Here is a 14691-nt window from a genome sequence, read left to right as displayed (position 1 = left end):
AAATAGCACGAGAATTCTGGATCAATCTGAAAAATCTCTATCCCTTCCACACACTACTCCTTTCCCCTACCGAGTGAATCACGCCTACCCCGAAAGGGAAATAGCTTAATGGTGTAATAATAATAATAATAATAATGACATGTATTGTTATTGAAACATAATTTCATATTTCATATTTCCGTAATTGAAAGAAAGGGTGCATGCTACAAGCAACAAAATTTGTTTGTGACTAAACATTTTATTGCAATTTCTGATGTTTTCCCATAAATTTTTTATTTTTTTTTTATTTTCAATGATATTTTTTACGATTTAAACCAAAAATATACATCCTAGCGTAAAGTGGTTCCAAGCAAATTTGTAGATATAATTTAGACGACAAAATTTGTTAAATAAAACGTTATTGAAGCGTCCTCCTTGTGTCGTTTTTCGAAAAATTCTTTATTTTTTTATTTTTAATGTTATTTTTACGATTGAAACAAAAGCTACGGATCCTATCAAAAAATTATTAAGTAAAAAGTTGAGGATCTATTCTGAATGAACATATTTTGTAAATTTATTTTTTCCATAGCTTGTGCCGTTTGTCCAAGAATTTAAATTACTTTTTTATTTTAATGTTTTTCTGCGAATAAAACAAACAGTACGCATTCTATCAAAAAAATGATTGTTAAAAAATGTATAGCTCTTTTTGGGCGAATAACTTTTGTTTTATTATTTCTCTTTCGTAGCTTATGTCACTTGTCCAAAAATTATGTTTTTTCATTTTTAACGTTGGTTTTTTACAAATAACACAAAAACAACGTGTTCTGTAAGAAAGTGATCTATATAAAATTTGCAGAACTTTTTTGGGTGCATAATTTTTGTGAATTCATATTTTCTCGTATTTTGCATATTTTGACTTGAAAAAAGGGGTCTCGAAATTGTTTTAAATGCTGTAATTTTTTTATCAAAAGTAGCTGCATAAAGGAATTGAATTTTAATTTTCGACATTAAAAGGGTGTACCAAAGGCCAATCTAATATATTAATTTTTTCAAAGGTATAGTGCTCACAGGAACACGTGCACACATACATACATCCAAACATGCATCTATACATACAGGCAGAGAGACAGATAGAAACCCATGCATAAAAACCTGTTTTATCGGTTCAGATGATCTCAAAACGTCAACATTTGAAAAAAATACAAATCTGTTATTTAGTTGAAAATTATTTTTCTAACTAAAAATCGAACAACTCTATTTTTGGTAAAAAGAAAGTTATTTTTATTAGTTAAAAATCCATCTACATATGGTTAAAAATTCATTTATTTTGCAGAAAATTTTTCTTTTTGGGTAGAATATTATTTTTCTTGTTTATAAATTTTTTTTAATTTAGCGATTTTGTTGCAAATTAGTTTTTTTTTTGCTTTGAAAATTAATTTGTTTTATTTGAAAATTCTTCTATTCGTTACAAAGCTATTTGGTTGAAAATTTATTTGATTAGTTAAAATGCAATCATTTGATTACAAATTTAAATATTTGGTTGAAAATTCATTTTTTTATTTTTTTTTAAATAACTTTGCAACTGAAAATTAGGTTGTTCTATTTTTGGTTGAAAATTGATCTTTTTAGTTTAAAAATCATTTCTTTCGTTTAAAATTCACCTATTTTTTTGAGACTTCAATTTGTTATCTGAATATTTTATTATTGAATTTTTGGTTGAAAATTAATTTCAATATTTTTAAATTTAACAATTTTGTTGCAAATTCGTTTGCTATTTAAAACTTCTCTTTCGTTAGTTGAAAATTGAACTTCGTGTTTCAAAATTTATCTTTTTTGGAAGACAATTATTCTTCTTGCATAAAAATTCTTCTATTTTGGTTATAACGAAAAATCTTTTTCCAATTCATTAAATGCAGAAATTTTGACTTTTCCCTACTCAATCTGAAATACCTAATAAGTAATTTTAGTTTTTGAAAGTTAAGGTAGGATGTTATGTAAATATTTTTACCCGAAAAATCAAATTATTCTAGAAAAATTAAAGTACAATTGTAAACTATGTTTCGGATTTGAATTTGTGAATTGAGGTTATGATATTTGGTGCTTAAGTTTTCGATATCTGTTCTAAAGTTTAATAAATTTTTATCTTTTTTATATCAATCATTTCTATAGTTAGTTTTTAGTATTGAAATCGAAACTGTTAGGTTAAGTACAAGCTTTTTTGTTTAAAAAATGAGTTTTTGCACAATTTTGACTTTTAATATTATATTTCTAAATTTCATCTAAAAAAATTTTCACAAACAGATACATTTAGTCGTGGTTCTTGAAAATTCATTATTTTGGTCGAGGATTCAAGTATTTTGTTCAACATTCTTTGGTTTACAATTTATTTTTTTCGTTGAAAATGTAACTCTTTCGCTAAAAATTCATCTTTTCTGATTGAAAATTAAATTTTTTGTAAAAAATTCTTCTTTTACGTCTTAAGAGTCAACTGTTTTCTGAAACATTCGAATTTTACGCTTGAAACTGAACTTTTTTTTGAGAATTCGTCTAAATAGAAAAAAGCTTTTTTTCTTCGAATTCAACTGGTTCATTATTCGTTTTTCATTTTGTTGAAAATTAGTTTGTTTTTAAATTGGAAATTGAAATTTTACGTTGTCAGCTTAAAAAAATGATTTTTGTAGGATGAAAATTCCGCTATTAAATTGAAAACATCTTATAAAGTGAACCCTAGAGTGAGTGCCGGTTTTGAGGCTGACCTCGGACCTAACTCCCCAGAAAAAGGACCACTCCGACTGTAAGCAGTCACGTGTGAGTGAGTGAGCATTCTTCTACTTGGCTAAAAATTAATCCTGTTTGTTAAAAATTCATCATTTTGTTTGAGGATTCGACTATTTTAATAAAAATTAATCTTTTTCAGTTGAGTTTAACGGGTTGAAATTATTTTTTCATATTTTAAATTCATCGATTTATTTTGTTAAGGATTTATCCATTTCTTTAAAAATTCGTCTTTTTACATTGAATTGAAGTGGTGAACTGTTTTGTTAAATGTTTAATTATTGTGTTGAAAATTTAACTATTTTGTTAAAGTTTTTTTTTTAGCCAAAAATGCAACTGCTTTGTTAAAAATGTGTCCCTTTGGATTGAAAAGTCATCTTTTATGGTAGAAAAGTCATTTTTCTTGATTGAAAACTGATCGTTCTAGTTTAGAAATTCAGCTAGTTGGTTAAAAAAAATAAACTATTTTTTGGAAAGTTTGATAATTTTGTTAAAAAATCAAATATTTGGTTGAAAATTTATCTTGGTAGGTTAAAAATTCAGCTAGCTGTTTAAAAAATCAAGTTTTTTATTGAAAGTTGAAGATGTTTATTAAAAATTAAAGTATTTTGTTAAAGTCATCTATTTTTGTCGGAAATTCAACTGTTTTGTTAAAAATTGGTCCCTTGGAATTGAAAATTCATGTGTTATGGTAAAAAAGTTATGTTTCTTGATTAAAAATTCAACTATTTAGTGATATATCTATTTTTTTGGTTCAAAACTCGGCTAGTTGATTAAAAAATCAATTTTTTCATTGAAAGTTGAAGAGGTTTGTTGAAAATTCAACTATTTTGATGAAGTCATTTATTTTAGTTGAAAATTCAATTCTTTTATTAAAGATTTGTCCCTTTGGATTAAAAATCCATCTTTTGTGGTAGAAATCTCTTCTCCTTTTGTTGATAATTCTACTATTTGGTTGAAAATTGATCTTTGTAGGCTAGAAATTCAGCTAGTTATTTAAAAAATCAACTATTTTATTGAAATATGAATAATTTTGTTAAAAATTCACTTATTTTGTTGAATTAAGCTATTGTAGTCGAAAATTTAGCTGGTCTATTTTATTGAATAGAATTTATTTCCTATTATTGCCCGATTTTCGTTAAAAAATCACCCTATTTCCGGTGTTTCCCATAACTACGTTACTTTCATCGTAAAGAGGGGGGGGGGGGGTCCGTAATGGTTTTGACGTTTTTTTCAAGGCCTCATTAAGTAAGTTTTCTCGCATGAATATAGAACATTCTAATTTTCCAAAAGCAGGACTTACTCAGTTTTCCTGAATCTCAGGAAGACGCTACTTATTGCACTTGTGCAAGGTCTCTCCATGTAGAAGTTATGCAATTACTTTTATAATGGGCCAACACGCCGTACCTGCGGTAGCAATTCGCGATAATTACCTGCCTCATGATTCGCGATGCGCGACAAAAAATTCCCTGTTCTGAAAAGATAAACCTGGAGCACGCGTTTACTTACATATAATTTTAATATGCATATACGTCGACAGGTGCATATAACAAAGATGATAAACATCTGATTTACAAGAGGGTGGAACTAAATAAATTTTCCGGAAAGAATTATAGCGGTTGGAAAATGTCGGCTTTGGTTAGCAGGAAATGCTGCTCATTTTTATATGAAATGTTTGAATTTTTCCAGACTCTTTTTATTGCTAAAAAAATATCAATAATGATTTTAATGTTTGAATTAATTAACTTAATTTTTCCATATTGAAGCTCCGGGACGAGCCAAAGTTTCGGAAAATAAATATTCCGACACTGTAAAATTTCCGAAAAGGAAAATATTCGTTATAAAAAATTACTGTAATTACAAAATTACCGAAATGTAAATATTCTGAATTCGAAAATTATCGAATAATTAAATTTCCGAAAGGAAATTGCCGGATTATAAAATATCCGATACTGAAAAATTCCTGGCACTAGAAAATGATCAAGTTTCAACAATTAAAAATATTTTTCCTATTAAATAATATTTATACATTAAAAACACCATAATTAAATATTTTAATCAATTAATTTTTTTAGGTTCGATTTATTAAAAAAATTATATAATTAATAATTATATAATTAAATAATTAAAGAAAAAACACTATTTAAAAATATATTACTATCAACATACTTTAATTATGTCACTAATTCCAGAAAATAATAACTTTTTATAATTTTTGAGAGAAAAAGTTTCTTTAAAAAATCAAATTTGTTTAAATAATGATCAAATATGTTGAACAATAAGTTCTCTTGACATTCATCAACTTTGTATAATTTACCCCAAAAGATAATAAATTTTTACAATTTAAAGTAAAAAGTTTAAACATATGAAGATTGTTTAAACAATATAACAAATACTTGAAAGCTGTTTAGTTTTGATTAAAAATAATTCATACGTTGAAAAAATTAAGAAAAGTACCAGCTTTATAACGAATTTGATTGAAAACTGCTATTTTGTAGTTTTTGCACACTTTCCGCGAAAATTATTTTCTTAACATTCCTTAAGAGGAATTTATACTTTATTTCAAAAAAAGTTTACAACAAGTACTTCCTTTTTCCATTTTTTCCAAATCGAGCATTTCCCATTTAAAACCCTATTTTAATTTCAAAAGCCAGTAGCACGGGTTAACGTTGAAAAAAATTATCGAATTTCTTTTTCCGGAAAACAAAAAAATTTGGACACATAAGAAAATTTCTAGGTTTGCTTAAATATCGTAAAAAGTATTCAGAAATTGTAACAAAATAGAAGAGGATAGAAGAGTTAAAAACCTTTTCTAGAAATTGAGTCAACATCCCTTTTTTAACAAAAAATAAATTTTCGAACTTCCAAAGTTTCTTTTCCAAATATTTCATGGATTCGAAGAAAAATAATCATGGACATTTTTCAAAAAATATTGACCACAGAATATATGACGGAAGGCCTTTTACATACACTTAATCGTAAAAAATTACCCCTTTAAAATTTTGTTCTTTGTAATTTCCCGAAAGTTGTGCACAGACCTTTTAAAATTAAAGCTCAAAGCATTGACAAATATAAGTTGGTGATTGTGAATTCCTTTCTGTTAAATCTCCTTGGGCTTTAACGAACACATTCTCATCACACATCTCGTGCTTTGCACTCGATTTTGTCAAAAATGCAAACTCTGCTCAATACCCTGGAAAATGTATCATTTCAATAAATTTATATTACAACCATTCATAACCCTTAATCACTAACTGTTACTTTTCTCATCTTTCATCATTACTCCGGGGTCTCTCACGCACTCGTAGACATCGTTTGAAAAAATTAATACTTATGATTTAAAGCTTTCTTTTTTTTCTAATTGTTCCTGTAAACTAACATTTTTGTTGGTAAATTTGTAATGAAAATATAAAAAATAAACAAAAGTATGATTTGTGAAAAATCGGCTTAAAAAAAACTTACGTTTAAACAAAAAAAATATCAACAGTAATTTAATAATTGTGAATGCTCTTTTGTTAAAGCTCCTTCGGCTTTAACAAACACATTCTAATCACGTATCTCGTGCTTCGCACTCGAATTTATCCCTGAAATTTTATATCATTTCCATAAATGTATATTATTATAATTCGTAACTTGCATTGGTATTAAAACAGACGAAATTTCATTGTCTCATTTAAAAAAAATTGAAAATAGTTTTTGCAATTCATTTTGAATTCACCATAAATTATTATTAGTTTATCCTAATTTTTTGTACATTCTTCTAAATTTACTCAATTCTATTCATTCGATAAAGTTTTTAAAAGTTTTTATTTTATTCATCTTGAAGTCTTTAAGACTCACCTTAAATTTGGAGACATTAGATCAAATTCTTTTAAAGTTTCTTGAATTTTTCCCTAATTAATTTCAAATTCCTTGATTCAGAAAGTGCGCTCTTAATACTTTGAATCAAGATTTTGGTTTATTTTTCATGTTTTGAATTTGAAAATATAAATGAGACAAAAGACTTTTTGGAGACTAAAAAACTGGTAAATTTTGGTATGCTAAAAGTTAAAAAAACGGCCTGTCGTATGAAAAAATAGGTGAAGGGAATTTTGTAGCTACGTTTTGGAACAACCTTTCTCTTATATCTTGTGTCATTTTACCAAAAATGTAATTTTTAGTTTTTAATGTTGTTATTCACGATTAAAATAAAATGCATAATGTTTGTCTCATAATTTAGTTCCTACCTTGCATAGTTTGACAACAAAATACAATTTTTTATCACTTTTTGTTTGATCAAAATTTGAATTATCAATTTTTCGAAAAAATTCAAAAAGTTGTCATGATAATCTTGTAGGGCTTTCGAAAATTAACATTTTACTTTTCAAGTAGTATGAACAAGTGTACAGAAAATTTTTGAATCATGAAAAAATGTGGTTTCAAAAACTTTCAAAATACGCTCACTTTTAGAATTTGTATCCAAAATGGCTGACCAACGAATTTGGCATTTAGCTTAGGACACTAAAAGAGTGTATCAAAGGCCAGTCTAATAGATTATTTTGTTCAAAAGTTATCGTGCTCATAGACAAACATGAAGACCGACAGACACATTCGTAAAAATCTGTTTTTCGGATTCAAGGGGTCTCAAAACGTGAATTTTTGACAAAAACTGGGAGAGGGGTCAAATTTTACACAAATCTAATACTTTCTCTGGTGAGAATGTATTAACATTAAAAATAACAAATTATTAATTAAATTTTTTGAAACCCCACACACAAGACGAAAAAAAATTAAATGACAAAAGTTGTGATTAGCATGTGCCCACCGAGTGGGCAGATTTTTTTGTTTTTTACTGCTAATCATGTATTTCATGATTAAAGCCAAAACTATACATCCTATCAAAAAGTGGTTGACTACAAATTTAGAGATCTTTTTCGAATGCACAATTTTTGTCTCTTCATCTTTTATCGTATTTTGCATAGTTTGGCCGAAAAATGTAATTTTTGGATTTTTCATAATTTTGTATGCTGTCAAAATGTGAAATTTTGATTTTTCAAAAAACTTCAAAAAATTGTTATGATAATATTGTAGGGCATTCAAAAAGCCACATTTTTCTTTTCTTAACTTTTTTTCATATTGTTCGTTATTTAGCTTAAAATGTTCATTTTCGTGTGTTTTTTGGAATTTTGTAAATGCTATAACTCTAGTAATTTTCGATATTATGAGAAAAATCATTGGATAAATTGTTCGAATTTCTGAATACTATGAATAACCGCACAGAGAATTTTTTAAAAAGTAGTCTTAAAAATATTCAAAATGGGCCCACTTTTTGAATTTTTATCCAAAATGACTGGCTAACGAACTTGACCTTTAGTTTAGGACACTAAACGAGTGTGCCAAAGGCCAATATAATATATTTTTGTTTTCAAAAGTTATCGTGTTCACAGACAGGCAGACATGAGGACAGACGGACAGACATACAGACATACAGACTGACAGAAACATTCGTGAAAATCTGTTTTTCGGATTCAGGGGGTCTCAAAACGTGGACATTTGACAAAAACTGGGGGGGGGGTCAAATTTTACACAAATCTAATACCTTCTCAGCATGAAAACAAAAACACAAACCCAAGACGACTCTCTCGGTTCCAGTTCTACCTCCCTCCTCTCCCAACCCTCCCTTATTAACTGAAGTTTTTGGTGGGACTGACGTTAGAACTACAATCTCCACCATATGACGATTTGATACTTAACTTTGACATGATTTCGACTCAGAAAATAAACTTATTGCATAAAGGTGTTAGTGAATAATACAAACTACAAAATAGCCTCGAAAAGGACTGGAACTTTTAATGACAAAAGGCATGCACACGGAAAATCTGAAGGTCATGCTTCATGCGACGAATGGAGACTGGGTGTTTGGAATGCTAGGGGAGTAAATGATCTCAAAGTAAAAGAATTGCTTGAAACTATGGACGTGAAGAAACTAGATATTTTATGTGTGCCCGAAACAAAGAAAAAGGGATGTGAAACCAAAGACATAAAAAACGGCGTGATGAAAGGCGGATTTGAAATATGGTCAGGAGTAGACTGTGAATCACACGGTAAACAAGGAGTAGGTCTGATTTTGAATGAAAGAGCAAAGCAGCATTTCGGAGACCATGGTATCGTGTCTCCCACACTGCTGTGGGCTAGAATGAAAGTAGGAATCAGAAGGCTATTTATCATACTCGTAGCATGCTACGCGCCGGTTGATAGTGATCCTAGAGAAGTGAAAGACGCCTTCTGGGACACCTTAAATGACACAATAAACATTTGCGAACATGGGAAAAAAATAATTCTACCAGGAGACATGAACGGTTGGGTGGGCATCCAAAATCAGGATAAAGAAAGAGTATTAGGTAATTTTGGGGATCCAAGAACAAACTATAACGAAGATAAATTGGTTGGTCTATGCTTAGAAAAGGGTCTGTTTATTACAAATACTTGGTTTAGGCATAAAATGATCCACATATACACCTGGTCTAAAGGAAATAGCCGCAGTATAATTGACTTTGTTGTTGCGGATAAAAGACTAAGGGAGTTAGTCAAAGATACAAGAGTCATGAGGGGCCCTGAATGCAATACTGATCATTACCTTCTGATCTCAAAAATTAACTTAGGTCGGGGATGGAGAAAAAAAGAGAACCAAGAAAGCAAAACAAACGCGAATAAAAATTGAGAACCTACAGAAACCGGATGTGCGAATAGATTTCCAAAATAAGATAATCGCAAGCATAGATAGGGCAACATGGGAGGACCGTTTAAAAAACAAAGATATAGAGGGCGCCTGGACAATGTTACGGGATATCCTTGTTAGATGTATGATCGAAGTATGTGGTACCGCAGTTGTAGGAAGAATTTTTGGTGATGCAGCAGAAGAAGAGATAAAAATACAAAACGACTTTGAAGGAAGCAGGAAACTACTTTATAAAAAAATGAAAGGAAACAAAAGTACAGAAATTGTCAACATGAGAAATAGTAGGGGGGAAATGGTATATGATGCAGGCGGAATACTAGAGGTTTTCAGTGACTATTTTAGGAGACAATTCGAAAATGAAGCTATAGGACACCACAACTGCGATGTTGAACACGATGCGATGGAAAACTTAATTCAAAAAGTATGTGTCACTGAGGTTAGGGATATAATTAAGAACTTGAAAAATGGTAAGGCTGCCGGGGTAGACGGTATTAACGCTGAAATGCTTAAACACGGTGGCGCGTGCATACCACATAGACTGTGCGAATTGATAAATTTATGTTTCGAGATGGGAGACGTCCCAGACGATTGGAAAAAAGCAATTATCGTACCAATTATACAAGAGAAAGGGAGATGAAAGCGAGTGCAATAATTGGGAAGTCCAAAGTGGGTTTATGCCAGGAAGGTCATGTACGGATCAAATATTTAGCTTAAGGCAAATAACAGAAAAAAGTTTGAGAGTAGGAAAAAAAGTTTTCTGTGCATTTGTTGACCTAGAAAAAGCTTTTGACAAGGTAGATAGAAGTAAACTTTGGGAAGTCCTGAAAGAGTATGGAGTCAATGGATGGATCCTACAAGCTATAAAAACAATATATAAAGGTAGCAAAGCGAGTGTAAGAGTGAATGGGAAACTGAGAGACTGTTTCGATATCATTTAAGGAGTTAGACAAGGATGCGTTATGTCTTCATGGTTATTTATATTATTTATGGACAAGTGTTTAAGAATGGCTCTCTTTGACGAAGAGGGTGTGGATCTCGAAACAGTAAGGGTACGTGGGTTAGCGTTCGCAGATGATAAGGTTGTTATGGCAGAGTCTATCGAAGACTTACAAAGAATGTTGAATAAACTAGATGCAACCATGAAGAGCATGGGCCTCAAAATTAACGCAAATAAAACAAAAACTACGGTATTCGAAGGAAAGAGTGAGAAAACACTACGCAACATTTTATTAAATGATGAGAGAATTGAACAAGTTGATAAGTTCGTATACCTTGGTAGCTTATTTACTAGGGACGGGAAGATAGATGAGGAATAAGATAGACCAATAAATGAAGGTAAGAAGGTTATTGGTAGAGCAGGTCCCCTTATCAGAAGTAAAAATATATCAAATAAAGCTAAAATGGCTATACATAATTCTATATTTATACCGACTGTACTATACGGTAGCGAGACATGGACTTATCAAGAAAAAGAAAAGAGTAGAATTAACGCAATTGACATGAAATTCATGCGCATAATATGCAGGAAAACCCTGATGGACAAAGTAAGTAACGAGATAGTTCTAAAAGAGTGTGTTGCAAAAGAGACGCTAGTAGGCACATGGGAAAGAAATCGGTTAAGATGGTTCGGACATGTTGAGAGAATGCCAAATGAACGACTAACGAAACATATCAAGGTAAAGTAAATGGCAGCGTGCACAGAGGTAGACCGCGGAAAGAATGGTTAGATTGTGTGAATGAGACCCTAGTTAGAAGAGACATAAGAAGTCACAGAAAGACGAGAGCCTGCATGAAAAAAAGCATGGACATAAAATAAGCTAGAGAAGTATGCCAGGACAGGAAAGTATGACGGCAAATAGTTAATAAAAAGAGTGCCAGTAGAGTGAATGACGCCTGAAACAAAAGACCTTGGCTACTAATGGACCCAAGTGGGGAACCTTACATAAAGACTTCGTGAGGTTCTTCGCTTGGGGTGATTGCTAGAGAGATTGATCAGCAACCTAGGTCGGAGCAGTGTTGCGGAACGAACGTGTTATTTACTCAAATAGCACGAGAATTCTGGATCAATCTGAAAAATCTTTATCTCTTCCACACACTACTCCTTTCCCCTACCGAGTGAGTCACGCCTACCCCGAAAGGGAAATGGCTGAATGGTGTAATAATAATAATACCTTCTCTGATGAGAATCGATTCCCAGCGGAGCAAAGGAGAAGATCTATTTTCAGAAAAATCTAATTTATATAATAAAAGTTCTTTTTCATACAAAAATTGTTTAGATTAAATATTAATTATTGGAGTTCCGCAGGCCACGGAACATAAGAAGCACATAACAGCTACCTGTGTTCTTCGCAGCGCGGATGTCGAACTTAGTGCAAGTCATTTGCGTTTTTATATCTTTATTTAGTAGTGGACTGTATTTGCACCTGACACCTTTGTCCAATTTGAAGCTTATTGGATCAAGTGCAACGTAAACACTACTGCCGGGTCTGGCACGCACAGCTGTGGACTATACTTCCTCTTTGTATGGAAACTAATGAGGTAGGAAATTTTTCGGTTTTTGCGCTCCACAAGCCCACTGATTCTTATCGAAATTTAAACTTCAAAAATTCGCTCGGGTCTCGGAGACCCAACAGTAGTGATTAAATGATAATATGTATTAGAATTGAAACATTCGTATTTTCATTGATTGATTTTTATAATTGCAAACAAACTGTTAAAATTAAATTTTCTGAAGAAAGATCTTTTCACTTCGCTCGACTGGGATTTTAACTACAGACCTTGTATTTGCTGGTCGGGTGCTTTTCCAATTAAGCTATTGGAGAGATCGAAAGGAAAATCCTTTTTCCGGAATCTGCGCTATCTCAAGCCAGGTGTTACATTTACGATACGAGTAAGTTAAAGGAATCTGTATTATCATCAGAGATAGTTACTATCCATCAGTGTAGATGTCATTCCACAATCTGTGACAATAGAAATCAAAACTATCAATCAAGGTAACTCTTCAAATAACACGAAATGCTGACTGTTTTTTCTGGCTAGATAAAAATTTAAGTTTTTAAGTTTTTAAATTAGATTTTCCTGAAAAAAGTTCTTCCGATTGCCGGTCGGGTCCTTTCCAATTAAGCTATTAGAGAGAGAGAGAGAGAGAGAGAGAGAGAGTGAGAGAATTGAAAGTTCTGTGGTTCAATCCTCGGTGGAGCGAAGTGAGGAGATCCTTTTTCAGAAAAAAATAATGTAAACATTTTTTTAATTTATTTTAAATCTGGTCTGAAATGTTTCTGTTATTTGAAGAGTTAACTTGATCAAAAGTTTTAATTTCTATTCCCACAGATTGTGGAATGACATCTACACTTATTGATGGTAACTACCTCTGATGATAATGCAGATTCCTTTAAATTAAAAAAAATTCGCATCATATAAAAAAAATTATTATACATTTTAATACAACTTTCGTAATTTTTCCATAATTTTTTTTTCATTTTCAATGTTATTTTTTACGATTTGAACCAAATATACGCCTCCTATAGCGTAAAGTGATTCTAAGAAATTTTTAGATATAAATTAGGTGAAAAAATGTATTAAATCAAATGTTATTGTAGTTTGTGTCGTTTTCAAAAGGTTTTTTTTTCAATTTAAATTGTTTTTTATTTAAAAACTGTATACAAAATTTTCGGATATTTCTTGGTTAAACAAGTTTTGCCTTTTATTTTTTTTATCACTTGTGTGATGTTTACAACATTTTTATTTTTAATACTATTTTTTACGAGTCAAACAAAAATTACGAGTCCTATCGAAAAGTAACTATCAACAAGTGTGTAGATTTTTTCTAAATGCAAAATTTTTGTTTTTTTATCTTTTGTCGTATGTTGTACAGTCTGAACAGAAAATGAAATTTTTTATGTTTCATTTTTTTGTGCGATCAAAAGTAAAATTTTTAACTTTTCAAGAAGATTCAAAAAGTTGTTATGACAATAACAGGGCCTTCAATTTTTGTCTGATTTTTAATTTTTTTTTAATTAAACTTCATTAAATTCTGAAGAGCTTGACGCTCTGAACTTTTGTCTCTTCTACTTGTTTATCAATCATTTTTGCACTCAAAGTATGGAAAAACTGAAATTTTTTACATGACAATTTTTTACGCTTTAGTAACTGATTAGGTAAAATTTATACTGTCTTAAATGAATGTTTAGAGACTCATAGAATACAAATAATTTGCTCATTGGTCCATTTATTTGTTATAAACAAATTTTTTGTACAAATTAGCAAATAGTTTTATTATCGGTAAAAAATTTTTCTGTTCACTAAAAGTGCTTCATAATAATGTAGGAATAATATATAATTCCAAGAATAATTTAAAGGTTTATAATAACCATTGTTATAAACAATTCTTATGGTATAATATTAAAATTTCAGATTTTTTCAAATTATAATTTCCTTTAATCGCCAGAACGACTTCAGGTGTTTCTTAAAATAATAAATTGAAAATAATATTTGATAAAATATAACCATTTATATTTTTATAAACAAATTAGATAAACAAATTCAAAATTTTGGCCCTTTCGCACAGAATTTTTTTTGCTTTTGCACTGAAAATGTTTTAAGCTATTGAATGAATGACTGCTAGTCACAAAAATAGTAGAAAAGTTAACAATAACAATTGTTATTTATTAAATTCCGAAATACCTCAAGTTGTTCTGGCGATTGAAGGAAATTATAATTTGAAAAAATATGAAATTTTAATATTTTGCCATAAGAATTGCTTATAACAATGGTTACTATAAACTTTTAAATTATTATTGTAATTATATATCATTCTTACATTAATATGAAGCACATTTAGTAAACAGAAAAATTTTTTTACCGAAAATAAGACTATTTGCTAATTTGTTCATAACATTTTTTTATAACAAATAAATGGACTAATGAGCAAATTATTTGTATTCCAGGAGTCTCTAAACATTCATTTAAGACAGCATAAAGGTTACCTAATCAGTTATTAAAGCGTGAAAAATTGTTATGTGAAAAATTTAAGTTTTTCCATACTTTGAGTGAAAAAATTAATAATAAACAAGTAGAAGAGACAAAAGTTCAGAGTGTCAAGCTCTTCAGAATTTAATAAGGTTTGATTAATAAAAAAATTAAAAATCGGGCCAAACTTGAAGGCTCTGGACATTTTTGAAGGAAAAAGTGCATTTCCTCCCACTATGGGGGGGGGGGGG

At 30.1% G+C, this 14691-nt stretch overlaps 1 protein-coding gene across 2 annotated transcripts in view; it reads left to right on the top strand.

The window, feature by feature from the left end:
* Positions 1-14691, top strand: part of LOC117168332 — an 89888-nt gene that overhangs the window by 18510 nt on the left and 56687 nt on the right. The window contains exon 2 of one of the 2 annotated variants that reach the window (XM_033353910.1): positions 2661-2791. The exons of the other annotated variant lie outside the window; for it this stretch is intronic. The gene's annotated coding sequence lies outside the window, so the exon portion shown is untranslated. The remainder of the gene's footprint in view (positions 1-2660; positions 2792-14691) is intronic. 2 annotated transcript variants of the gene reach the window in all.

The sequence above is a fragment of the Belonocnema kinseyi genome, chromosome 2 (genome assembly GCF_010883055.1).
Source record: "Belonocnema kinseyi isolate 2016_QV_RU_SX_M_011 chromosome 2, B_treatae_v1, whole genome shotgun sequence".
NCBI classification, from domain to species: domain Eukaryota; kingdom Metazoa; phylum Arthropoda; class Insecta; order Hymenoptera; family Cynipidae; genus Belonocnema; species Belonocnema kinseyi.
Note: the sequence above shows the minus strand (reverse complement) of the source record. Positions and strands in the feature narration are given on the sequence as shown.